Source organism: Callospermophilus lateralis, chromosome 2, assembly GCF_048772815.1.
Source record: "Callospermophilus lateralis isolate mCalLat2 chromosome 2, mCalLat2.hap1, whole genome shotgun sequence".
Lineage (NCBI taxonomy): Eukaryota > Metazoa > Chordata > Mammalia > Rodentia > Sciuridae > Callospermophilus > Callospermophilus lateralis.
This window is the reverse complement of record NC_135306.1, coordinates 108,986,121-109,013,413: the sequence shown is the minus strand read 5'-3', so window position 1 is coordinate 109,013,413 and position 27,293 is coordinate 108,986,121. Positions and strand designations below refer to the sequence as shown.

Genomic DNA, 27,293 nt, shown 5'->3' with positions numbered 1-27,293 from the left:
CAATGCAGATAGCCTTCCCAGTTAAATCAGTGTGCCAAGGTTAGGAGGGAAGGAGGGAAAAAGATCAAGGGGGCTGCAGAGACCCTTTCCCAGGGCTCAGGCACAAGTTCAGCTCACCTCTTTCAGAAGAACACCTTTCCTCCTGCAGCAGAGGCCCCCCAGACAGGGACACAGACACACACCCCAAGCAGCAGACAGACAGAAGGAGGAGGGAGGGAGGGGGTGTCAGAAAAACCCGGAAGGAAGGAAGCTGGACAGACAGACAGAAGCTGATCCTGGCTTCACTGCTCCAGGGAGACACCCTCCAGACTCCCAGACTTTAAGGGACATTCCCCTTCTCAGCCCCCAAGAGGGAGAAGGGGAGACCTGACTTCCCTGTTGCCTGAAACCAAATTCCAGCAGCCCTGAGGTCGTACTACCCGTTTGGAAAAAGGCCTAAATCTCACTTTTCTTCCTCACATTCTTCCCAAAGGCTTGTTTGGACCAAGGCAGGGGCCACCTCCCCTTAGCAGTACAGGGACACCTCCAAGGAACTGTGACTGCCCCACCCCCAGCCAAGCCCACAGCACTCAGAATCCTTGGCAGAGAAGGCCCCCCCCCCCCGCGCCAGTCTCTGGGCTCCTGCTGCTCAAAGGCAGTGCCTGGGGGCAGAGGGTGACCCCAGCTCTCTCCAGCCCCAACCCATCTCCTTCTGGAAGCTCCCATCAGCCAAGGAAGGAGTGCTGGGGTGCTGGGACCCAGGGGGTTGTTGAGCCTGGGAGGGGGACTACATCTCCCAGAAGCCCCCAGGGCAGGGTTCGCTGCTCCAGCTGGCCCAAGGCCGGCCTTGTTCTCTATGCTAGGGTGGCAGGGTCCCCAGGCTGCCCCTAAGCCCTTCTCCCTATGCTTTGGGGCTGCCAACCTAATTGGGGGCCTACGAGTAGCCTCCACTGACCCTGGGGGCGTCCCCCTCCCCTTGAACAGTCTGGGGGTGCGTGCCAGAAGGCAAGAAACAATCAGACGGTGTTTCCCCTCCCCGATTCAAACTGGATCTCCCTCCTCACGCTGCTGCTGGCCTGCCATGACTTTCGCCCTAGCCCCCAGCCCACCCCTCACCTCGCGCGGGTCGGGGGTCCTCACGCCAGGCCGGAGCTGGAAGCCATGACCAGGTGAGGGTCGGAGGGTGGATTGGGGTCCTCCTGCTTGCCACTTGGACGTGCGGAGAGGGCGGGCAGGCGGTAATCTTTTGATCCTGGATGCCTTGATCTCAATACCAGCCCGGCCCGGGAGAGGGTATCCGGGGATCGCTGGGAGCCTGGGTTCCTGCCTCCCGACGGCGGAGCATGGTCGTGGGCGCCGGGCAGCGGCGGGAGAGGGTGCACACCCGCTCCGGCCGGGGCTTGGGGCTGGGGTCTCGGCCCCGAACCTCACGGCTCGGAGTCCTGCTCCAGCTCCTCCTCCCTTCCTTCCTTCCTTCCGTCCTTCCTTCCTTCCTTCTCCTCCTCCTTTCACTTTCCCCGAGGCCCGCGGGGACGGCGGGCGCGGGGCGGGGAGGGGGCTGTCTAGGCGCTTATTGTTGGTCGGACGCCGAGGGTCCGGGTCGCAGCCCCCGGGCGGCGCGGCGCCGGGGGACCCAGGCGTGCGGGCGTCCGGCCGGCTGGCTCCGGGCGGCGGCGGTGGTGCAGCGGCCCCGGGTCCGGGGCATGTCCGGCCACTGGCTCCGCCGCGCGCCGCCGCCTCCCCGGGCTCCCTTGCACTGCCGGAGCCTCGCTCGCCCCTCCACTCGGCTCCTCTCCCCAGCCTGAATAAGCATCGGGGCTCTCTGGCTGCCTCCTTCTGCCTTCATACCAGAGCCCGGAGAGGCCCCTGTCAAAATAAGAGCTCCCCCATCTCGCTCGTCTCCTCGCCCAACCCGGCTCCCCCAGCCTCCCAGTGGTCTGACTCGGTAAGGCGCCCAGCCGGCTAGCGCGAGGCAGGTTGGCCCGGGGGCGGGGAGGGGGGCTTCTGCCTTTCTCTCCTACCCATTCCTGAGGACTGGGGAGGAGACGCACCAACAGCATCCCAGGCTAGGGAGAGGTCCCACAAACCTACCCTACTATATGTGCGGACTGGATGGAGTTGCCTGGACACACACACACACACACATACACACACACACACACCGCACAGGCTTCCCTCTTCAATGTACCCACCCACATCCATTATGCACTGAACATCTCTTTTATTCATATTTCTTTCTCTCTCTCTCTCTCTCTCTCTCTCTCCTAGTACACCATGAGTACATAGACTGAATTTTCATCTCAAGTCTCAGCAGGGGTGTAAAGTGGATGGTAAGAAAATGTTTGTGGAAGTGAAACCTTTGTCTTCTCAAAAGAAATTTCTCCTAACCTTAAAAGGCTTTCTTCCCCCCACCTTTCTCTCTCTCTCTCTCTCTCTCTCTCTCTCTCTCTCTCCACCTACAGAATAGTAGATACATTGAAAAAGAAATTATAAAGCACTTTTTAAAAAACATATCACATGTTATTTCAGTGTTGATCATGAACTTGCAAGAAAGATATTTTGGCCCCATTACACAGATGAGGAAACTGAGACTTGCATTATATAAGGATTTACTCAGGATTACACAAGTAGACCATGGTAAGCCCAGGACTAGAGGTTGGATTTCTTTATCCCTAGATACCTTCCCCACCCACCCAGAATTAATACCAACAATTGATAAGCATTGACTATTTCAGAAGGAAATGAAACTATCAAGTCTATTTGCTCCTTTCTGTTCCCATTGTCCTCTCTCTCCAGAAAACTCTAGCTCTCCCTCTCTTCTGACCACCTATTATTTGTGCACCACCCATCTGAATGCTTACTTGTTTTTTCCTTGTTTCTCCTGTGTGTATGTCTGGTTGGTTCCAAAAGATTCTTATGGGCTCAGACTATGCCTTCTATCCTCTGTGTTCACCCAAGGTTGGCTCAAGACCTGGCTAGGTTCATAGTAGAACTTGACTTGATGGATTGATGGTGCCAGAAACTAGGTACTGAGCAAGGTCTGGGGAGGCTCAAATGTGTGTGTAGTAGGGGGATGAAGATACCCTGACAAACAGATAACATAACCTTTCCTGTGTGTCTAACACAACCACAGTTTACAAAGCACTTTCATGAACATTATCTCACAATCATGCTTTAATCCAATCAACAAAACTTTCCCAAGTGCCTACTAAGAACTGTGCTAGGTTAGGGGTTGAAACGTCATAATTCTGAGTTAAGTCTTATCTTCATTTAAAGGCGATGAAACTGAAGCCCAGAGTGACTATCCCAGCATCTAAGATAGTACCTGGCTCTGGGAATTAGGGTTTAATTTATTTTCTTTTCTCCAGGATCCCCAGGGGATAGACTGGATCTTAAAGCAGAGGGCCGGTCCTAAAACATAATAGTTTTTAGGAGGGTCCACTCCATTTACTTGGGTCAGTATCACCTATATGACAAGCCACATGGGCCTTTTCGGATCCTTTTGGCACAAGTTCAATTCATAGTAGGTCCAGAAAACAATGTTTGTAGGGATGAGGGTGGACTCGTTGCAAGGGGTCTCAAAAGTGGTACACAGTCAAGTTCAAGAGTGTTCGGTATGTTCTGTGGAGCAGCCATGTGGAGCGGAGCGCTCCCCTGGGTGGGGCTGTGACTCATTCCCCCAGCGTAGGTTCCAGGTCGAGATGCCGAGCAGAGCTCTGGGCAGCCACGAGTTCTGGGTGGAACCCTGGAGCGAAAAAGGAGGCGAGCGGCCCATTGCTGGAATCGAGCAGCTCCCTCTACTGGAGAACTCAGGGAACCACTGTGTTTCCGTATATCTGTGTGTCACTGTGTCACGAGGGATGTCACAGGTGTGTCAGCGAGAGTCGGTGTGGGCATTTGTGGGTGGACGTGCCGGCATGGGTAAGGGTGTGTGAGTTGTCTGTTCATGGCTCACTGTGGCTGTGCCAGCGCCATTAGGGGCTTTTTCTGGAAACACAGTGTGTACCCACAACCACATCTTGTGTTATAATTTATTTACTTTGGGGATGGGGATAGGGGAGGCCCTAGCGATGCTTATTATCTGAAATTACGTATCTTCCTGTTACTGGAATTACTGGGAAGAACGGATCTTCCAGCTGACATTCCTCACCTGCTCGTTCAGTAGCTTGAGAAGGTGGGAGCGGGTCGGGAGCATTTCCTGGGAAGCGACTCCACGCGCTGAAGCAACCAGGGACCCAAGAAAGGGTTAACCCGGAGCCCCACAATGACTTCAATCATTGGTTCAGCGTACTGTCAGTCAGCGTTATGAGGGCGGGGTTTTCGAGGCAGCAGTCGGATTGCCTGGCGCCCCTCAGTTGCCCCTCGACCCCCCACATCATTTTACCCCCATCTCGGTGGAGACACCTTCCTGGGCCCTGGAGGAAGAGCAGATCCGGGTATCCTGGCTTCCCTACTCTCTCCAGCTGCCTGGCTTCCTGATAGATGGTGATTATTATATAATAGACTTGCTGGACAGAACCGTGCCAGCGCTCGGAACACTTTGCCCCCTCCTCGAAGCCTGCCGTAGGACCTGGCACCTGAAGCCCAGAGCCTGCTGCCCAGCTCTGCCGGCGCCCCAAGCACCATCTCCATCCCGGGGCGGGATCCCAGAGCCACCTTCTCTGGTGGCCTGGAGCCGTGTTCTAGGATGGGGCGGGCGCCAGGCTGGGGAGTCGCGCCGGCGTCCCTTAGGTCTCAGGGTCGGCTTGTGGAGTGTGGCTTTACCAGCGCCTAAGATTATGGGATCCACTAGATCCCCTCCAACCTGAACTTGGGAGCCAGCAGAGGTGGGGCTAGGGGACGCAGAGGCCAAGGTTGGAAAGGGAAAGGAGTTTGGAGAAGGTGCAGGGGCAGGAAACGGGAGGCTGAGAGAGGGGGCCGACGGGGGCAGCGGGGGAGGGACTCTTATCCTGACAGAGCTCCCGCCTTCCCCGACTGGAGGGTTTGGAAAAACTGAGCAGGCAGCCAAGGCTTGGCTGGAAATCCTGCAGCCCACCCTCCTGGGGACACAAAGCTGTAGGGCGGGGGCAGGGCGAGGGAAGAGAGCACGACCCCGGGTGGGCAGGGCCTCTTTTGGGGCTGGGGGCCCAGGGGCCAGGTCCCTGGGGAGGGGGTTCCTGGCGCTGTCTCCCTGCAGTCTGCTTCCCCCTTCTCCCGCTCTCCCCCCTCCTCCCCCTCCCCCTCTCAGGCTCCAGTCTTGCAGATTGCGGGCAGACTTAACTCCTTGCACGCCAGCTCGGTGGAGTCTGAGGTGGTGACGCTGCGAAGGAAGGAAGGAGGGAGGGAGGGACTCCAGACCCCACTCCCACCCACAGTTTAACACCTTGTGGCCCGAAACGCCATCCCGGAACTTGTGCTGGTCAGACCCTGACCGGCTGCCTGGTACTGGAGGAGCCACACGCAAAGCCGCGCACCTGGAAGCTGTGAAATCCAGTCCACTTTTTGCCCAATCTTAACCGTCTACCCTCCCCGCTCCCATCTTCTGTGTCGGTCCTCCACTCTCTGGCCACCCTCCCCGCCTTCACCCACTAGTTGGGGCTGGGGGCCCCTGGCGGATAGAAGGCTGCTGGGAGCCCGGAAGTCTGGGTTTGGAAGCTACCTGAGCTTTCTCCCCTATATCCCTCCTCTAAGGCCCCCTCTCAGGTGACCACAACCCTTGCCTCTTTCACTGACAGAGGCTCTTGCACCCATTTGAGGGGCTAGCTACCCAACTGAATGTTTACCTTCCCCAGCTCCAGCTAGCACAAGGAACTGAGTTCCTGGAAAATCTGACTTCACCTCTACCTAGACCCCCTCCTCTGTCAGATTTGTCCCCCAAGTTCTGCTACGAATGATTCTGCCCGAGAGGTACTGCAGACTAGGCAGGAAGGAGTTAACGAAGCTACTGGGCTCAACGTGACAGCCAGGTGAGGCACCGCCCTTCTTGGCCTCAGGTGCGAGTGGGTGGGGAAGACGGGGGACACTGACCTTAAGGGCTGCTTTCCTTTTGCCCCCTGGTGGCTAGATCAGGCTTAGCAACCGTTGGCAAAAGTCTGTTCACGTGGAGGTTCGCGGAAGGACGACTTTGTGAACTAGAAGCTAAAGTGCTCCTCTTCCAAGGAAGAGAGATCCTTCTAGGGGGTGCGGAGAGGGAGCTCCCACGATCCCTGCCTTTCGGGCTGTCCCCACTCAGAAGGCTGCCAGGCGCTTCCATATCCTTATCCTAGGAACTCTACTTACGGGACCCAAGTATTCGAGACACCTGAAGGAGAGCATGGAATAAAGCAGAAGACACCAAGTCCTGACCTCTCAGGATCTCCATATAATAGAGGGGGTTAGAGGAGGAAGCTGCCCCCCCCCCCACACACACACACACGTTCTTTCCTTTTTTTGCCCCAGGCCTTTTCAGAGCTCCTACTCCCTCTAAATCCCAGCATCAGATACAACCCTCAGGCCAGGTCCAAAGCTCCTACCGGCTCCTACCTTGTTCCTTAAGCTTCCCTCCCCTCAAGTGAAGCCATCTTCTGGATCTCGCCCCATAAAAAGACTCTCCTTGCTGGAGCCTAGGAGCTCACAGCCACTTCCTCTTATTCCCAGCATGGCTGCATCTCTTCCCATCTAAAAGCCCTCTCAGGTTAGCAAAGCCAAGGATTTGAAGGGTTCCCTTTCTCCTCCCACCCCCATCTTCAATTGTCTCACTTCTCATTTTCTTTCTTTCTTTTTTTTTTTTTTTTTTTTTTTGGTACTGGGGATTGAACTCAGGCACTTGGCTACTGAACCACATCCCCAGCCCTATTTTGTATTTTATTTAGAGACAGGGTCTCATTGAGTTGCTTATACCTCACTTTTCCTGACACTGGCTTTGAACTTCCAATCCTCCTGCCTCAGCCTCCCAAGATGCTGGGATTACAGGCGCACCTGGCTTCTCTTCTCATTTTCTACTGTCTTCTAAGATTTACGGTACCTGCATAGGCAGTTCACCCAATGGGAGACAATTCTGTCATTTTGTACATTGTGATATCTAACTTATTTGCCTTTTCCTCCAGGAACTCCTTTCTGATGGAGGACTCTGCCTACTTATTCATTCAACAAATACCTATTGAGATCTACTATGTGCCAGGCACTGGACTAGAACTAGACATATGTTAGTGACAAAACAGATAAGGTCCTTACTCTTACACAGCTGACAGCCTAACTAGGGACAGACAGGTAAAGAGAGGATTTCAATTCAGTGTAATTAGGGGTTAGGGAGCACTTAGGAAAGACCTTACCCATGTTTTGGGTAACTGAGTATGGATCACCACCTGAACTGAGACTTCATACAAGCCTCAGGTGTGGTTCAATCCAGGCAGACAGTACATGTCTCACTGGAGTTCCAAAGATAGGATTGCAGCAAAAGGTCTAGACCAGATGTCATAAGAGATCACTAAGGCTTAATTTCCATAAAATCCCTTGCTAATAAATTCTCCAAGTCCCCAAAGAAAGAAGATGGGCCTGAGTCCAGAGTATGTGACATCGGCCTAGTCAGTCCCACTCTCTGGGCCTTACTTCATTCTTCTTGTTCTTTTTTAACCTACCTCTCAGGCAATATCTCGGTTTTCTTCAAATATTAAAAAGAAAGAGAGTTGGGTTGAATTTAGCCCCAAGATCTTTATTCTGAAGACCGCAATTAGATAGCAGGCTTGTTGAGAGGGATAAACACTTAGCTTTGACCAGCATGGGGAGGGGGCAGAGTTCTTAAACCCAGAAGTAGGTGCTTGCCTAGTGTGTGCAGGGTCCTGGGTTTGATCCCCAGCACCACAAAATAAATAAGCATAAAGCTAGGAGAAGTTATCAGAGGCAGGATCCTCAAAAGAAGTCAAAACCAGTCAACCCTACTCCTTGCCTGCTGCCCACTGGTCTGGCAGTTCTAAGTCCTGGAAACATAATTCTTGCCATTTAATTCTTGTGTTAAAGGCAAGAGCCTTTCTGAGATACTTCTGGGAGCAGAGTGCTTTGGGGGGCAGTGCTTACATTACTTTTCTCTTATATGTAGCACTACAGAACTGATATTTTTAAGAGGTGAAAGGCTTACACACTGGTGAAAGGACTTGCCTGAGATCACGTGGTGGATGAGTGATAGCTGGAAGTCTAATTCCACATCCAGACTCTTTCCACGACACCACCATAGCACTTGTTTCCAACTTTCCATTGGACTTGTTCCTGTGTCTGGCTCATTTCCCTGTGAGGCCATAAGATCTGGGAAGGCAGGCTTGGCCTCCTTATCTGGACCCCCCAGAGCCTGGACGTGGTGCTCAGAACTGCTAGTCTCCCAGGTACCCCCTTTTTTCTCCAAGCCTAACCCTATTGACATGCATATAGACCCCTGGGTCATTTTAAGAAGGCATCCCTGGATTATGGACAAAGCCCTGGGCCAGGCATAGTCAAAGTACCAGTCAGACCTAAAACCTGGTGTGTGACTTGAAGTAAACTGATTAACACTGATGAACTTCCCTAGCCTTCAAGTTCTGTTGAGACCCATAACCTAACTCCTAGGCCTTTTGTAACTTGAAATCCAACCTTGGGAAGTGTTTTTAAAAAACATAGCTCAGAGGGGCTGGGGATGTGGCTCAAGCAGTAGCGCGCTCGCCTGGCATGTGTGCGGCCCGGGTTCGATCCTCAGCACCACATACAAATAGATGTTGTGTCCGCCAAAAACTAAAAAATAAATATTAAAAAAATTCTCTCTCTCAAATATATATATATATATATATATATATATATATATATATATATACACACACACACACATACATACATATATACGTATACATATATATAGCTCAAAGGTCCTTTTTCAGGATCCCACAGCCTCAGGACCATGTGTGTACTTTCTGCAGCGACTGGGGTGCTATGAACTAGGGCACTTACACCATGGTACTATGCTTAGTCCTATGAAAGTTACAGGATGTGTGAGCTGAATCTATTCTGGACCCCTACAACCCAAACACTGATCATAATTATAAAACTGAATTCTAGGTTTTACTTGTATCTTTGGAAGGCTGTCCAGTTCATAACCTACAACCACATGTGTTCAAATTCCCTTTCTTTTGCTGCTTTGCTACACCTTGCAACAGTCACGGTCACTCTGAAAACTCCAAATCAGTCCCTCCGTCCTTGGTAGTCAACAGAGCTTTTGTCTTCCTCTGTCCACTGTCATCTCCCACTTGTACACTGCATGGATTGGTGGAGACACTCCGCTTTCATTATTTTCTTCTTCCCCCTCTCACCTACTGTCCTGTCTTCCTAGTTCTGTATTACAAAAGCCCTGGGAGGAGCAGGCCAAGACAAGATTTCCAACAACAGGTGAGGGATAAAATTATCTTGGGGGTGAGAGGAGGTGGGGCAGAGGAAGGCTGGGGGCAGTCAATTTTTAGTTTTTTTGGGGGGTTTGGTTTTGGTTTGTTTTGTAGTACTGGGGATCAAACCAGGGTCTCACACCTGCTAGGCATGTGCTCTACCACTGAACTACATCCCCAAACCTTTTTATTTTATTTCATTCAGTGTCTTACTAAGTAGCTCAGGCCAACTTTGAACTTGTGGTGGTCTTACCTCAACCTCCCAAATAGTTGGGATTACAGATTTGCACTACTGTATCCAACTAATGATTAGGAAGCTTTTATCCTGTCACAGATAACATAGGTATCTACCCTCTAGGGGCAAATGAGAAGGGGATAATGAAAGAACAATAAAGAATGCTAAATAATGAAAAGGTGTGGAGGTTATGCAGTCAGTTCATGTTGCAAGCTCGGGGAAATGAAGAATGAGGAAACTGACCTGAGTCTGGAAGGAGAGGCCAGGTGGGTACCAGGGAGCACAGAGGGCCAGGTAAGGGGCACAAAAAGAGCACAAGCAGGAGCAATCCTGTTCTTGGACCTCAAAAACCAACCACCTAGGAGCTGCGGTTGTGCTCAGCGGTAGAGCGCTTGCGTAGCATGTGTGAGGCCCTGGTTTCGATCCTCAGCACCACATAAAAATAAATAAATAAAATAAAGGTATTGTGTCCAACTACAATTGAAAAATAATTTTTTTTTAATTGTTAAAAAAAAAAAAACAACTACCAAGTTCAAATTCTTTCTGGTGTGGAACTCCCTGCCAACATTTCTGGCAAGCAGTGTCCCAGAATCATCTCGAACATCCCCAGGAATGGAGAGCTTATTGTCTAAGGAGACAGCCCATTTCATTTATGAGCATCTGCTTTTCCTTCCTCTGAGCTGAACTCTGTCTCCCAGTGGTCTCCACTGAACTGAACTTCACTTTGAGCTGAACTTCACTTTGAGCTGAACTTCACTTTGAGTTCCTGGTGGTCCATGTATTATATCATGAGGGTCACACAATGTAAGTCTAATTCTTCACATATTTGAGCTTCAGTGACCCTGACTCTTATCTTTTTTAGCTCAAACATTTCCAGTTCACTAAACAGTGACTTCATGATAACATCTGACCAACACAGAGTAAAGCAGGAGTGTCTGTCCTGTCCTTTATTCCAAATGCCATATTTCCAGCAAAATATTTCTTACTGAAACCCTGATTCTTTTTCACTGAAACTACCTGTAGGTCATGCCTGGCCCATTATGTGCTACTAAGGTCTTATGTTTTTGTTTTGTTTTGTTTGTTTGTTTGTTGGTACCAGGGATTGAACTCAAGGGCACTCAACCACTGAAACACATCCCCAGCCCTATTTTGTATTTTATTTAGAGACAGGATCTCACTGAGTTACTTAGCACCTCGCTAAGTTGCCGAGACTGGCTTTGAACTTGTGATCCTCCTGCCTCAACCTCCCGAGCCACTGGGATTACAGGCTTGCAACACTGTGCCAGCTCTTACTAGCATTTCTGGACATTTCATCTTATTTGGTTTACCTATCATTCTATGCTTGGAGCCAATTTATGGATCTTTATCCTGTCTTTCAATGTCTACTATCCTTCCAGGCATGTTATCTGTGAATTGTGATATTAGATCTTCACTTAAGGTGTTGATCAAAATAGTTAACAGGACAGAGATGAAAACAATCCCTAAAGTGCACAAATGTTTTTCATTGACACCAACTCATGTCACATTGAGAAGTAGCAAGATTGACTCAGGAGACTGAGGCAGGAGGATCACATTTGAGGTCAATCTGGGCAACTTTGCAAGACCTGTCTCAAAATAAAAATAAAAAGAGCTGGGAATGTAGTTTGGTGGTAGAGTGCCCTGGCTTGAAGAAAGAAAAAAGGGGGTGGGAAGGAGGGAGGGGAAGAAAGAAAGAGAAAGAAAGGAAGAAAAGCAAGATATATGTATACGTAGGTAGGAGACATATTTGTATGGGATGGAGTCAGATCAGAATAAGCCTTGAAAGCTTAATGGAAAAATAAGGAAATAGGCTCAGAAGTGTTTGAGTAGAAGAGTAATATGGGCAAAAACCACTACCTTGGGAACTCTACAAATCTGGATTTGACTTCTGGCTCTGACTTACTAACTGAAGAGCATCGAAGAAATCAATCACTCCAAGCACTGATTTCTTCCTCATTAAAATGGGATAATATCTCATTTATGAAGTATTGTGAAGATCGGGATTCCACATATGAAGAGCGTAGAACATAGAACAAGGTAAGGTGCTCAATACAGGAAGAAGAAAACTAAGGAGGGGTGAGGAGAAGGAGAAGAAAGCTGTACTTAAGACAGGGCTGATTTCTGAGTAGGGATTACAGCAGGCGCAAGAGAGGCATCCACCTCAGGGACAGCAGTGAGGGCCTAGGATGGCTTGCTGGGTGTTTGGTATAGGGTGATATACTTGGAATGGCAAAGGAACAGAGGCAGATATGAATGGCATTTCACAAGGAGAATTGATACACTCTGGACTACGTAGAATGACAGAGAGGGGTACCTATACCCTGGCACGTTGACACCATGCTGCATCCTGTGAAAGTTACAGGACATGAAGCGAAATACCAACAGGAAGCACCAAGATTTTTACATTGAGTAGTGACAGGGGAGTACAAAGAGGGATGATGGTTTGGGGAAGACGGTTCATGTTTAGGGTTATTGAATTAGGCAATGATAGTAGGATATTCCAATAGGTGTGACTGGTGAGGAGGTGGAGAGATTTGATTGGAATGTGGGAGGGAGAGAAGTTGGCCAAAGTCAGGTTTTCAGGAAGCACCCCTTGTCAGTGGTAATTGTAGGCGTTGGCTGAGGTCTCTGACAATGATTTGGGAAGCAAACAAGGGCAGTGCCTCATAGGACACCCCAGGGCCACCATGATTCTGACATAGGGCTGAAGAAGAAACTGCCCAATACTGCTGTCCCTCCCCACTGTTCCCAGCCCCTGGCCAGAGATGAACAGGCCACCCACCAACTGCATCACTGCAGACAGACCCACACCCCACTTAACTCTGCCCCTCCAGGGCTCTCCCTTCTCTGCCCTGATAGCAGGAGGGACACAGGTTCTTGTCTAACCCCGACTGGTTGCTACAGTTGTGGAGTTGAGAAGGAAGAGACAGGAGGGAGGCTACAGAAAGAGGTCTGGACAGAGGATGCAGGGTGTCCTTAAGGAGCAAAGGAGAATCGGAGAAGTTGGACACAGGTGAGCACCCTGAGTCCACGGAAAAGCAGACCCCCAGAGGAAGAAGAAAGAGAGACTGAAGGAGGGGGCAGAAAAAAAAGATTTGCCGACAAGCTGATGAAGTGCAACTGAGAAAACTGTTGCCATGGTGACAGGTCCAGAGGAGGGAATAGGAATATAAATCGGATTATGAGTTGGGGGAGTCCGTGGGGGGCGGGTGTTGAAGGCCCAGAGGCACTCCGCCACATCCGGCTCCCCACCAAACTTCCTTCCACCTGTAAGGAGCATCTTTCCCGAGGGTCTCTCCCCTCCCCAGCCAGGCAAGGAACACAAGAGCAGCAGCACAGGAGGGGCCCAGGGCTCAGGCACAGCTCAGCCCTTCTCCCTGGAGTGAAATAGAATAGACCTGTGTCCCTATCCCCCAAGGTGGCCCTTCCTCTTGGAGGCTTCTCTCCAAGGGCCCTGGTTTATTTGATCCTACCTCTTCTTCAGAGGCTCAAAGAGCAAGAGAGAGGAATTTGCTTTAAGCACCTACTATGTGCCCAACTGTCCTGGGCACTTACTGCCTCCTTTAATTCGTCCTTGCCACCACCTCCATTTAAAGACAGGAAACTGAGATCAAGGTCATTAGCTGGAAGTAGCAGACGACAGGAGGTATAGCCCTGGCCCATCTGTTTCAGAGACATTTGCTCTCCTAGCCCGCTGCCTACCTCAGGAGCCTGCTTCCCCTCTCCCTGGTTTTTCCTGCACCCTTACAGGTCATAGGAGCTGCTCAAATAATGGACTAGTGCAAGGTCTGCCTCTATTCTTAGAGATACAGAGAAGTGGGGAGACATGAGGCAAATATGTCACAGCCAGCCAGGCTCAGACTCTGGGAGGCACAGGGGAGCTCTGAGCTCCAGGCTTGGGGAACAGGCTGGGCTGGGGTTGAGAGGCCCTGTGGAGGGTAGTGGGAAGCTCAGAGGCCAGGCCGTTTCCGGCAGCTGAGAAGAAACTCTGAACACAGCTATGTGGGGAGCTGGGGAAGTGGCAGCCCTGTGTTTGCCGTCTGTAGCTAGCCAGTGAGAGTGACTGGGGTTGGTATTTGCCTGCAGGTCCCTGCAAGTAGAAGTGGCAGGAGGAGGAGGGAGGAAAGAGGAGGGAGTGCCTTCCCTCCCTCCCTCCCGCTCTTTGGGCTTCTGAACAAATAACAGTTTTGCAAAGGGCACCATATCTGATGTGCATATCAAACAGGGCCTGAGAAGGTGGAAGAAGGCCATGTTTAGGGCTGTGGCCTGGGGAGGCATGACAAGACCACCTACCCACCTCAGGAGAAGGAATTGGGGCCAGATTTAAAAGCTTTCCTGGCCCCTACCCATCATGTCTAGCTCTTCTTCCTGGTAGCTCTCATGAAACATCTCCCTGTTCACTCTGGGGACTGGTTTGGGTCACACTCTAACCTGGAAGACCCTGTTTGGATTGGAGAGTTGGAAATGCTGGACTCTAAGAGGGGTTAAAGGTCACAGTTCAGGGCTGGGGTTGTGGCTCAGTGGTAGAGCACTTGCCTAGCGTGGGTGAGGCACTGGGTTTGATTCCCGGCACCGCATATAAATAAAAACAAATAAAATAAAGGTATTGTGTCCATCTACAACTAAAAAAAAAAAAAAAAGTCACAGTTCTCTTGGGTCCTTTAGCCACTGGGCTGGAGACCCCAGGTCTCTGTCCTCATACCCCTTCTGGGAAGGAGCTCCAGGATCAGCTCACTTCTGCTGCATTATCAGGCCTTCTCCACACTCCACCCATCTCCCAGGAAGCCCCCTGATCCCCGCTCCATATGCCCATCAGGCAATCCATACAGGGGCCCATGAGGAGCCAAAAAGGTTTAAGGGACTGCAGGGAGGGGGGCACCTTCCCCTGTCCTTCCTCTTCTCTTGACCTCCTCAGGCTGCTGGCTTAAGAAGCCTTTCATGGAGTCCTAGATCCAGCTCCACACAGCCATTTAGTCCTTCAGAGGCCTCTTGTGCAGCCCTGTCCCTCATCCACGCGCCTCCAGTTTGAAAGGATCTCCTGTGGCTCCTACTTGCCAGATCCAAGGAGCACATTTCAAATCTCCTTGATTCCCTGAGGTCCTGATGTGGCCGTACTGTCTTCTGCAATTGTTCCCCCCACACTTGGGCACCTGGGAAACCATTCCCTCCTGGCTCTTTTCTTTTTTCTTTTCTGGAAGCTTCTGGATCTCCTTTACAGGCTCCTTTTTTTCCTTTGTCCACAAATGAAGGGGTTCCTCTGGTGCTGTCCTTGACCTTGCCTTCTCAGGGGCATGCACTCCTCTCCAAGGCATCAGATGTCAACACCTGCTCCCCAGAGCATGCATCCAGCCATCTTCCCCAGATCTCCACCCATTGTCTGTCAGGTACCTCAACTAGCCAGTTCAAACAGAAGCATGTCCACCACAGCCTCTGCCCACAGTCTCTTCCCCAGCTAGTGATAGTGCTTTCCTCTACCCAGCTGCCCAAGGCATGTTCTCCCCACCTAATCATCACCGGAGCCCCAGTACCACAAATGACAACAGCAATAGCAAGATAATACACACACACACACACACACACACACACGCACACACGCACACACACTTTCTTAAGGGATTTTAAATCTCTTCATCTAATCTCAACTACTTCTCCAGTGACTTCTCCAAATTATACTCTAAACCTCCAACGGGTCCATCTCTGACTTTAAGTCTTTGCAATTCTTTAAGCCTCTCCTTCCCTAGTTCTTTTAGGTCTCCCCTCTCCACCTCTCCCTGCACCTTGCTCTTACTCAACTTTTAAGGTCTCCACATATTCACCACTCCCTCCAGGAAGCCCTTCCAGAACTCCCGCCCAACATCCATGTCAATTGCCCCTTTGGTAAGGAGCCTCTTTGGCAAGTTTACTTACCTTTTCTGTGCTGAGGTTTCATCAATGAATCCAATGAGAATGACAGTTCCTACCCCTCAGAAGTTGTTATGAGGAATGGACAAGAAAATATATGTAAGTTCAGGCATGATGGTGCACGCCTGTAATCCCAGCTATGCAGAAGGCTGAGGCAGGAGGATCACAAGTTGAGACCAGCCTAGGCAATGTAGTGAGGCCCTAAGCAATTTAGCAAGACCTTGTCTCAAAATGAAAAGTAAAAAGGACAGGAGATGTAGCTCAGTAGTAGAGCACCCCGGTCTCAGTCCAATACCAGAAAGAAAGGGGGTGGGGGAGGAAAGAAGGGAAGGAGGGGGAGAAAAGAAAGTATATGTAAAGGATTTAGTACAGTGCCGGGCACATGGGAAGCATTCATAAATAACAGCTGTTCTTATTCTCCTCCTGAACTCCTGGTGCAATGCGGTAGTGGGTGGAGTCTCCTCAGCACTGTTTCCCATCAGACCCTAATTTCAGTGACAGCTAGTCTCACTCACCTCTGCATGTCCAGTGCTTAGCACACAATCGTTTAATAAACATTTGCTAATTTAATTAATTCATGTGAATTTGTACCATTTCCCCCACCCCCACCCCCTCAGTGCTGGGAATGGAACCCAGGACCTTGTGCATGCTGGGCAAGCGAATGCTCTACATCCCAGCCCAGTCTTTATTCCTGTGTGCATGAGCTCTTCTTTAGGCTCAGTTACCCCAAATCAAGCCTCCACCTAGTCTCAGGGTAATCTTTCAATAATTAAACGTATATCACTTCCCTGCTTAAATCCTGTCAGAGACCTTCATGTCTGCAGAAAACACGTGGGTCATGCCTTTCCAGAGCAATGGATCCTCACTCCTCCACCCTGGCCCGTTCCTGTGCAATCCTTTCTTAGAAGAGCTCTGTTCTCTGGCTACAGTGAACACTTTGCTAGAAACCTCCAGCCACTATCCCCTCGGCTCCAGATGTCCTTGTATGGTTTAGATATTGTTTGTACCCCAAGGTTCTTGTGCTGGAAGCTTGGTCCCCAGCGTAGTGGTATTGAGAAGTGGTGGGTCTATTAGGAGGTGGTGAAGTCATGGGAGTAGCACTCTAGGAAGGGATTAATTCCTGTCTCCTGGGGATGGGTTAGGTATCATGGGAATGAATTGCTTCTCTCAGGAGCTGATTGCTCTTTATAAACAGATACCACCTCATGTGCTTGACTTCTTCTGCACATGGTTGTTTCCTCTTCCACTTCTATTCCATGAGAATGTGACCCTCACAGAAGCTAAATAGATGCTGTTGCCATGATCTTGAATTTGCCTGCTTCCAATATTGAGAGCTAAATATTTTTTTAAAATATGTAACTCACCAAGCCTCAGGTATTTTGTTATAGCAACACAAAATGGACTAAGACACCTTCCTTCTTGCTCACTTGGCAAAAATTCTTCTCCCCTTCCAACACTCTGTCCCAGATGGCACAGCCTGGGGTCCCTAAAGGCTTTGAAATATATATACTTAGTGAAAGTACATTTTAATAATGTGTTAAAATTGTGAAAATAAGGACATTTTTACCTAAAAATCCAGATTTCTGAAACTTCTTGAAACAATGAGGCCAACTAGGAAACAATTAGTTGCCCCTTACAGCAACACAATTTTTCAAGAGCCAGGAATGGCCTCCTTGAGGGCTTGTTCAGCTACACTCCCTCTAGTCAGCCCCTCTTTCTGCTGTTTCTGTTTTCTGCCTGGTCCCTGGAGGCAGCTGGGTCTGGAGCCCTCTCCTGGCCTCACAGTATTTTGATCCACCCAACTGCAGTGAAGACCTGGGCTTTCTCTCCTCAGCGATCACTAGTTGGTCACCATCTGTGTTCAGCGCCAGCCCACTCTCCTCCCTCCGCGCTCCTCCCCTTGCCTCTGCACTCCTGTGCATCACTAGCCCGGATCTTATTATCCGTCCCATCACTCTCACCAGTACCCACACTTTCTTTGCTTTGAAAATCCCAAACCGAAGTCAATACAACCTGACAGTATTATCATTCCTTCACTCAAGCTGTTAAGTAATTTGAAAAACTCCCAAAATGTCAAGGTTGATGTGATGGTTAATTTTTTTCATTTAAATCTTTATTGCAATAGATGCAAGCATTTCAGATTATATAACATGAGAAGTATAAACAGAAATGAGTGATTAGCTTGCTTAACTTTTTTGACATGTAGAAAAACATACTTCATTATAAATTTTATGGCTTGATCACCAAGAGACATCTCTCTTTTTTTCTTTTTCTTTTTTTATCTTTTTTTTTTTTTTTTTTTTTTTTGCTATGGTGGATTGAACCCAAAGGCGCTTAACCACTGAGCTACATCCACAGCCCATTTCCCCCTTTTTAATATTTTATTTAGAGGCAGGGTCTCACTGAGTTGTTTAGGGCCTCATTCAATTGCTGAGGTTGGCTTTGAACTCACGATCCTCCTGCTTCAGCCTAGTTTTTTTTTTTTTTTTTTTTTTTAGTTCTCGGCGGACACAACATCTTTGTCTGTATGTGGTGCTGAGGATCGAACCTGGGCCGCACGCATGCCAGGCGAGTGCGCTACCGCTTGAGCCACATCTCCAGCCCCCAGCCTAGTTTATTTTTAAAGTTCATTTTCAGGGGCTGGGATTGTGGTTCAGTGGTAGAGTGCTCACTTAGCATGTGCGAGGCCCTGGGTTTGATCCTCAGCACCACATAAAAATAAATAAATAAAATAAAGGTATTATGTCCAACTACTTCTAAAAAATAAATGTTTTCTTTAAAAAGTTTATTTTCAAATAATATCCATTGTTCTCTATAGCTAATATTTTTTTACTTTCAACACTACTTCAAATTTATGGTTGTTTTAGGTATCAATTATACATTTAAATACATTATAAAGAAATACATATATCATACATAACACATTTTTAAAACTTTTGTAAATGTATTTGAAATAATTGGTTTCCTTTCTAAACCTATTTTTTCATGCATTTAAAAATATATTCTGGGGGCTGGGGATGTGGCTCTAGCGGTAGCGCGCTCGCCTGGCATGCGTGCGGCCCGGGTTCGATTCTCAGCACCACGTACAAAGATGCTGTGTCCGCTGATAACTAAAAAATAAATATTAAAAAAATTCTCTCTCTCTCTCTCTCTCTCTCTCTCTCTCTCTCTCTCTCTCTCACTCTCTCTTTAAAAAATAAATAAATAAAATAAAAATAAAAATATATTCTGAGGTCTCCGGTTGTGGCTCAGTGGTAGAGCACTTGCTTACCATGTGTGAGGCACTGGGTCTGATTCTCAGCACCACATATAAATAAATAAAAAATAAAGATCCATCAACAACACACACACAGAGACATATATATGTGTATGTGTGTGTGTGTGTGTGTGTGTGTGTATTTATATATATATTTATATATATATATATATATATAAATCTGGGAGAAAATCTACAGAATATAACAGATTCCTACTGAAGTAGTCCATGATGCGAAGAAAGGGTGCCACTACTTTTTTCCCCTCATTTTTAATTGGTGCATTATAGTTGTACATAATGATGAGAACTGTTGTTACATATTTGTACATACACACAATATAACAATATAATTTGTCCAGTATCACTCCCCATTATTTCCCCCCTTCCTCCCTCCTTCTTATCCCTTGGTCCTTTTTCCTTTGCTCTCCCTTTGATTTTTAGGAGATCCACCCAATATTTATTTTTTGTTTTTCTGCTCTAGCTTCTGCTTATGAGATAAAACATTCAACCCCTGACTTTCTGAGTTTGACTTAAGTAATTTGAAAAAAAAATTTGTCAAGGTTTATATGATGGTTAATTTTCCACCTAGCTGGCCCATGGTGTTCTGAGATTGGATTGAGTCAAATATCATTCTGGATGTTTCTGTGATGGTGTCTTTTGGATGAGATTAATACTTCAATAGATAGACTTTGAGTAAAGCAGATTACCCTTGGTAACCTAGGTGGGCCTTGTCCAAACAGGCCCTAATAGAACAAAGACTGATATCTCCCAAGAAAGAAGGAATTCTATCAGAAGACTGACTTTGGACCTGAACTGAAGCTCTTTTTGAGTCTCCAGTCTGCTAAACTGTCCCCTACCATCAGATTTTGGACTTGCCGAGGCCCACAATCATGTGAGTCAATTTCTTAAAATACTTCTCTCTTTCTATCCATACACATAGTATGGATTCAGTTTCTCTGGAGAACCCTGACTAATATAGTTGGTGCCACTAAAGACCAGTTGGCCTCAAACTCAGCTGGATCATCCCCACCAAGGGCCTTTGGAACCTCTGACCCCCAAAACAGCTATTTCAAACTCTTATACCTCTTTGTCCCCAAATTCTTCTCTGTAGTGAGTGAGTTTCTTCTCAAAAACTATAGGCCTTCAGGAGAGAGCTCCCTTAACTTATACCTCCCCTTCCCTACTCAACTCTCCCCAAAGTATAGCATTTGGGGGGCATTATTGTCCCTATTCTTCTTTCCATGGGGAATGTCATTCCTGTGGCCAAGGCTAATGCCTCCACTCTCCTGATCAGAATCCCATTTTCTTCCTCTTCCAGAAGGTTCTCCATCAATATTACCCACTTATTTTTCAACTGTTTTTAACTTCAAAACAAAACTGATAAGGCTTTTCTGTACCCCAAAGTCCCACCAGTTAGCTGTCTCCTTTCTTTCCTAGCCAGCTTCTTCCAAGAGCTGTCTGCACTGTTCTAACCCTAGATCCTATTTCCCTGTCCCCTTCAGGATCTTCCTCACCTGCAGAAAACTGCTGTCTCCAAGGATGCATAGATACGCAGAGCCCCAAGATGCCAGGCCCCTGTGGACACGTTTTCATTGCTTGCCTTTGATCCTGATCTTTTCATCTTGACACCTCTTTTTTTTTTTTGGCAGTGCTAGAGATTGAACCCAGGGCTTCCAACATGCTAGGTAATTGCTCTACTACTGAGCCACATCCCTGGCCCTTTATTTACATTTTGTTTTGAGACAGGGTCTTGCTGAACTGTTGAGAGTGGTCACGAACTTGAGATTGTCCTGTGTCAGCCTCCCAAGGGCTAGGATTACAGACGGACACCACCCCGGGAGGGCACCACCATGCCCAGCAATACCTCCTTTTTAAAACTCTCCACCCAATCCCTGGTTTTCCTAATTTTCATTCTTCCTTCATCAGCTTCTCTTCCTCTGTCTGTCCTTTATCTTTTTCTTTTCTTCACGCCCAGCTTCTTTACCTTCTCCCCCAGAAGCTTGTCCATGGCTGCCTTCTCCTTCCCTCTCCTATTCTTCAAGGAATATTCCTCCATAGTGATGATTTTAACCATCCCACTTCCCTCCCTAGGTATCCCCTAGTCCTCTGTATTCCAGACTCAGATGCTCAATTATGAACATGTCCTACTGGACATTTCCCAAGGCATTGGTATTAGTTATCTATTACTGTCTACCCAATTACCCCCAAACTTAGTAACTTATCAATACAAACATTTATTCAGGGAAAAGAATCTGGGAGACAGCTGGGTGGTTCTGGCTGACTGTCTTGAAAATCTGCAGTGATGGTATGGGCCTAGGTGCAGTCATTTAAGGTTTCACTGCAGCTGAATGGAGGACCTCATTCCCCTGGTATTGTTTGGGGCCTCAGCCTCTTGCCACAGGGACATTACTTCATGTAGGTCCTCCCAAGTGAGACAAGGGAAAGGTGAGCTGCCTCTTATGGCCAGCCTCAGAAGTGAGGTCTAAACTCTTCTGCTGTATTTGTTGTTTTGTTTTATTTGTTTTATTTATTTATTTATTTATTTATTGCCTGAGACAGGGTCTCGCCTTGTTGCCCAAGCTGACCTCATACTCCTGGGCCCAAGAGCTCTTCCTGCCTCAGCCTCCCAAGTTCTGGGAATACAAGCATGTGCCACTGTGCTCAGCTACTTCTGCTGTATTCTCCTGGCCACACAGGCCAACAGTGTAGGAGGTGGCTACACACAGAGCACAAGTACGGGAAAACAGGATAAAAACAGGTGTTTTAGTCAGTTTTTTTCGCTGCTGTGACTAAAAGACCCAACCAGGGCAATTGTAGAGGAGGAAAAGTTTATTTGGGGGCTCATGGTTTCAGAGGTCTCAGTCTAAAGACAGCAGACTCCATTCCTCAGGGCTCGAGGTGAGGCAGAACATCATGGTGGAAGAGTGTGACAGAGGGAGGCAGCCCACATGATAATCAGCAAGCAGAGAGTGATGTCTCCAATTGCCAAATACAAAATATATACCCCAAATCACGCCCAATGCCCACCTCCTCCAGCCACACCCTACATGCCTTCGATTATCACCAATTAATCAATCCTTAATACCACTGAAATTCATTGATTGGGTTAAGGCTCTCACAACCCAATTATTTCCCCTCTTAAACCATTTACATTGCCTCACATGTGAGCTTTTGAGAGACACCTCACATCCAAACCATAACACCAGGTATGGTGGCACACACCTATAATCCCAGTGACTTGGGAGGCTGAGGCAGGAGACTCCCAAATTAGAGGCCAGCCTCAGCAACTTAGTGAGACCCTATATTGAAATAAGAAATAAAAAGGTTTGGGGATGTAGCTCAGTGGTAGACACCTCAAATTTAATCCCCAGTACCAGAGAGAGAGAGACAGACAGACAGACAGACAGACAGACAGACAGAGAGCGAGAGTGCAGACGCACCAGGATCATTAGGGGCTATCATGGAGCCTGGCAATCACAACACCTCAGAGTTAGCAGATCCACAGTGAACTTTCTTCTCCCTGTCCTCCTTTCAAATCTGTTCTCGGCCATACGGCTGGAAATCATTTTTGATTCTTCTTTCCTTAAACATACTCTTCAGTCACTGATTCCAGTCCATCTCTCCTTAATACCCCTGCAATCTGTCTGCTTCTCTCTATTTCCATGCTTATTGCCTGGCCACATTTTTTAATTCTTTTTTCACTTGGATCATTTTGCTTCTCACCCAGTCTTCTTGCCTCCTGTCTAACCTGCTGCCAACCCATCCTCCACACTGTTGCCAGAATGGTCTTTACACAACTCACACCACTCAAAGGCTTTCATTTTTCTTGAGGGTCAAAACCAAGCTCCTTGGCATAGGATATGAATTCCCTGATGGCCCAGCGAGTGGCTCTAGCTCTCACCAGACCTATCTTTGGATATTTCTTCCTTGCTAAGATACATGATTTACAGTTCCCAGAAGGTGTGAGGATAACATATATCTCTGAGCCTTTTCATATGCTGCTCCCTCTCTTTAGTTTACCTTCTTCCACTTACTTGAGTACCACTGACTCTGATTCATTCTTCAAAACTCAGAAAATTGGGAGCAGAAATTGCGTCCTGTCATCTCAGTGATCTCAGCACCTAGCAAGGTACCTAACATAAGGAACTCTTCAATGAGTAGACAAGTGGTTCCTATGTGCCTGGTACCCTGTGGGATACTTGGTGTTATGGTTTGCATCTGCAATGTCCCCCAAATGCCATGTATTGAAGGCTCAGTCCCTGATGCAGCTATGTTCAGAGGTAGAACTTTGGGAAATCAGCTGGATCACGTGGGCTCTGACCATCTGTGGATTAATCATCCTGACTGAATAGACTATGGGGAGGTGGTAGAACCTGTAGGAGATGGTGCCTACTGGAGAAAGTGGGTCGCTGGGGGTGTTCCCTGGAAAGGTTTATTTTGTCCTCAGCCCCTTCCTCTCTTGCTGCTCTCTCTCTCTGCTCCCCAGATGCCACGCGGGGTGAACAGAGTTTCACCATGGTTCATGGTGCCTCTCCTGTGCCCTTCCACCATGTTTCTGCCTTGGAACCAGCTGGTCAGGGACTGAAACCTCTTGAAACTATGAGCCAAAATAAATCTTTCCTCTTGTTTTTCCCTCAGGTGTTTTGGCTATAGCCATGAAAAGCTAATACCCTTGCTGTATAATGCCCATATCTCAGCCATTTTCCCCTCAAACTAGTTTCCCCACCCCAAACATTTCTTTTTGCATCAATGACAAGGCTGGAAAAATGAATTCTGAGTTATATCCCACCTCATTCCTATTTGCTTTGTGACCTTGGGAAAGTCATTTATTGCCTCTGTGCCTCTAGTCTTTATCTGCAATAACGGTTGATAAAAAGGAAAGGATAAGATGAATTACTTAAATTAGTATTTATTGAACCAGAGACTGTGCTAAACACTTTAAAATAAATTAGTTTGAGTGATAGTCATAATATTCCCATGAGACAGATTTTATATCCTTTATACAGAAGAGGAAACTACAGATCAGAGCAATAAGGTGGATAACTTGGCCCAAATCACAAAGCTGGAAGGTTTGGGGTACATGACTAAATCACAGGCTACATTAGAAAAAAAAATGGAGCATCCAGGTCCTTCCAACCCTGAATGATGAGGAGTTTGTTTTTGTGTGTTTGGTTTTTGTTTGTTTTTGTGGCATAGGATATGAAGCCTATGTTAGGGCTCTAAGTTACATCCCCAGTCTTTTTATTTATTTTTTTTCTTTAGTTGTCAATGAACCTTCATTTTTTTTATTTATACGTGGTGCTGAGAATCGAACCCAGTGCCTCACACATGCAAGGCAAGCGCTCTACCACTGAACCACAGCCCCAGCCCCAGTCTTTTTATTTTTATTTTGAGACAGGATCTCACTAAGTTGTCCATCTTGAGCTTGAACTTTCAATCTTCCTGCCTCAGCCTACCAAGCAGGTGGAATTGCAGACATGTACCATCACATCCATCCCTGAAGAGGAGGATTTCTTATTGTCACAGCCTTTTCTAACCTTGGATGTCAAGAAGAGAGGACCTGTGTGAAATATGATATATCAAGAACTATGTAATGTTTTGAACAACCTACAATAAAAATTAATTAAAAAAAAAAAAAAAAAAGAAGAGAGGACCTACCACTTCCCAACAGAGCAACATGTGGTGAGTATGACATCTGACCTCCAGGCCCAAGCCCTCAGTCCTCCCCTGGGTACTCCTACAGTTCTTGACAATGAGCTCCAGAACTCCTTCTGCACCTTTATTTTAAAACATATTTTATCTCGCTAGATCTCCTGAGTAAGGGAGGAATCAGTCTCCCCCCCCCCTTTTTTTTTTGCTACTGGAGATTGAACTCTGGGGCACTCGACCATTGAGCCACATTCCCCAGCCCTATTTCATATTTTATTTAGGGACAGGGTCTCCCTGAGTTGCTTAGTGCCTTGCCATTGCTGAGGCTGGCTTTGAACTTGCAATCCTTCTGTCTCAGCCTCCCTAGCCACTGGGATTTCGGGTGTGTGCCACCACGCCTGGCTACAGGATTTCCATTTTTGAGATGAAAAGAATGAGGCTCAAAGTGACTTGCCTAAAAAAGTCATGTGGCATTATTCCTCAACAGGACAACAGTTGCCATCAGAGGCTTGTATGCCTATGGATGTGTTTTTCTAATTGACTAAGAGGCAGAGGAGTAGCATTGTGGACAGAGAACCTGTTAGACAGACCTTAGATGTATGTTTGTTTGCTTTTTGGTACTGGAGATTGAACCCAGGGGTGCTTAACCACTGAGCCACATCCCCATAGTCCAGAAGGTCCAGAAAGAGGAGGTCTGTTTTAAGAGGTAATCTAGTCTGACCAAAACAAAGAAATCAGGAATACCTTAAGTTCCTTGAGGGCAGAAACTCATCTTACCTTTATATTTCTGGTCCTAGTACAGTTCCAGTGACATATTTGGTACTCAATAAATGTCTGTTGACTTGAACTGGAAATTTGGAAGAAGAAGGCAAAGGAGGGAACTTGAGAGAATTCAGAATCAAGAATCAAGGGAGACAACCTAGAAATACGGGGTCCAGGAGAGAGACTCCAGACGTGTGGTCCTGATTCCCTTACTCCAAGCCATTGGGGAATCCTCCAGAGGAACAGGGTGCTGTGGCTTTAAATGACTTCAGCATTGTCAATGAATCTGCTCTGCTAAAAGAGTTATCCTCTTGCTCCTGCGCTTGGCCTCCCCCTCCTCTCAGCTCCCCAAACCCTTCTCGGCCGCTGTGATGGGATAATTAGATGCGAGAGCTCAGCACAGATGATGCTCCAGTTGCTTAGCAACTAATGGTTTCCATGGAGACCGCAAAGCACAGCCTCCAGAGCAGCCAGTGAGCAGCTCGGCAGGGCAGGGAGAAGACGCAACTCTCTGCTCCTCCAGAAACCTGGGGAGGGTTGGGGTGGGGAAGGGGGGGGGGTTGGAGGGAGAAGGGAGGGCTTAAAGGCACAGGGCCCTCATATCCCTTTAAAACCTGATCTGAGATCTGCTCTACCCTAATCTGTCTCATCATAATTTCAGATGGGGAATGGGAGCTTAAGGGTGGACTCAAGGCAACCTGCCCTGCAATAAACTCAACCTCTTCTCCTTTCTGCTTCCTGGTTACGATTGAAATGGAAAAAGATACCTCTCAAACCCAAATGTAAACATCCTGCCAGGGGGTGATGGAAGTTGAGAAGTGTCCGGAACATCCCCTTCCCCAGGCATTCCACCCTTGACTCTGTTCTCTCCCCCGAGTTCTCTTTCATGAGCAAAAGATCCTCTTTCAGTTTATAAAGCAGGGGTAGGATCTGAGCTAAAGGGGACAAAAACTAAGGAGCAGGAAAAACAGAATTTAATTCTCCACCAAAAGGCAGCCCATCCTGGCAAACTGGGGGGGAAGCCCCACCCCTGCCTTCCATTGGAAAAGACCCAGGGTAAGTGTTGGGGGGCAGGTATCAAAACCAATCCTCTGCAAATCCAAGTGAGCACCATCTGTGTTACCTGAAAGCTCAGTGGAAACGCAGAATTTCAGGTTTCACCTCAGACCCCCTGAATCAGAAACTGCATGACAAGAGATCCCTGGTCATTCATAAGCACAATAAGTTTGAAGAAGCTCTGGCCTAAGACCCTTCTACCCTCAGCCTGGGTCCTCTTTACAGTTGTACCCATTCACACCCAGGATGGAAGCCCACCCTTCCCACCAATGGGGTAGGAACACAGCTCCACCAGCCCCTCATGATCATACAAGGATGCTGGCCTTCTCTGGGACTGGGAAGGTAACAGGGTCATGGAGCAAAGAGACCTACAGCAGTTATCTCTGAAGAGCACAGGCCTTTATAGAATTCCACAACCTCTCCTGACAGTGTTCTACTTTCCACAAGTGACTATCTGAATCTCAGTTTCCACATTTACAAACGGGAACCAGTAACATCCATTACTCAGGATAGCTGTAGCTTATGTATGTGGGAACACATGGAGCCCCTGGCCCACGCCCAGAGTAGGGGCATCCTTGTCTCCCTCATGCCCCCCCTTCCCCTTCTGCTGATAGTCCCTCCTTCACCTCTCTCTCACTGGCCCAGGGCAGGGAGTGGTCATAAGTTGTGTCATTGTTTTGTTTTTGCTTGTTTTTTCATTTTCTTTCTTTTCTTTTTCTTTTCTTCTTTTTTTGAACTCTGCAATTTATAGAAAGGGTAATGTACTATTTTTTTTTTTTTTTTCATTTTCTCTTACCAGGTCTCTTTCCATTTTATTATTTTGCCTCGCTGGGGATCAAACCAGGACCTGACAGGCTAAGCATGCTCTCTACCCCTGAGCTGTAGCCTCAGCCCTCTTTCTCTTCTTTATTCTCAATTCAACAAATGTTTGCTGCCCAAGGCTGACTGTGCCCACCCCACCCACGCTTGTCTCTCCAGAAGTCTTCCCTGGATTCCCTTGTTCCCACCCACCGGAGGAATCTGAAAGCCTACATGTCAGTCACCCCTGCCTCTCCCAGCAATAGCTGGGCCTCAATGAATA

The 27,293-nt window shown here is 47.9% G+C and overlaps 1 protein-coding gene and 1 long non-coding RNA gene across 5 annotated transcripts in view; one reads left to right on the top strand and one right to left on the bottom strand.

Moving 5' to 3' along the window:
- Bcl9l (BCL9 like) overlaps positions 1–1,805 on the bottom strand; it is a 29,754-nt gene extending 27,949 nt beyond the window's left edge. For all 3 annotated transcript variants that reach the window (XM_076846312.2, XM_077108829.1, XM_076846314.2), the window contains exon 1: positions 1,096–1,805. The gene's annotated coding sequence lies outside the window, so the exon portion shown is untranslated. The remainder of the gene's footprint in view (positions 1–1,095) is intronic.
- Positions 768–25,671, top strand: LOC143392605 (uncharacterized). Of its 2 annotated transcripts, none has more exons than XR_013090385.1 (3): positions 768–1,148; positions 24,197–24,427; positions 25,192–25,671. It is a non-coding gene; the product is annotated as an uncharacterized LOC143392605 (long non-coding RNA). The 2 variants fall into 2 exon arrangements; XR_013090386.1 differs by lacking the exon at positions 768–1,148 and adding an exon at positions 20,360–20,430.
- Positions 25,672–27,293: the final 1,622 nt, after the last annotated feature.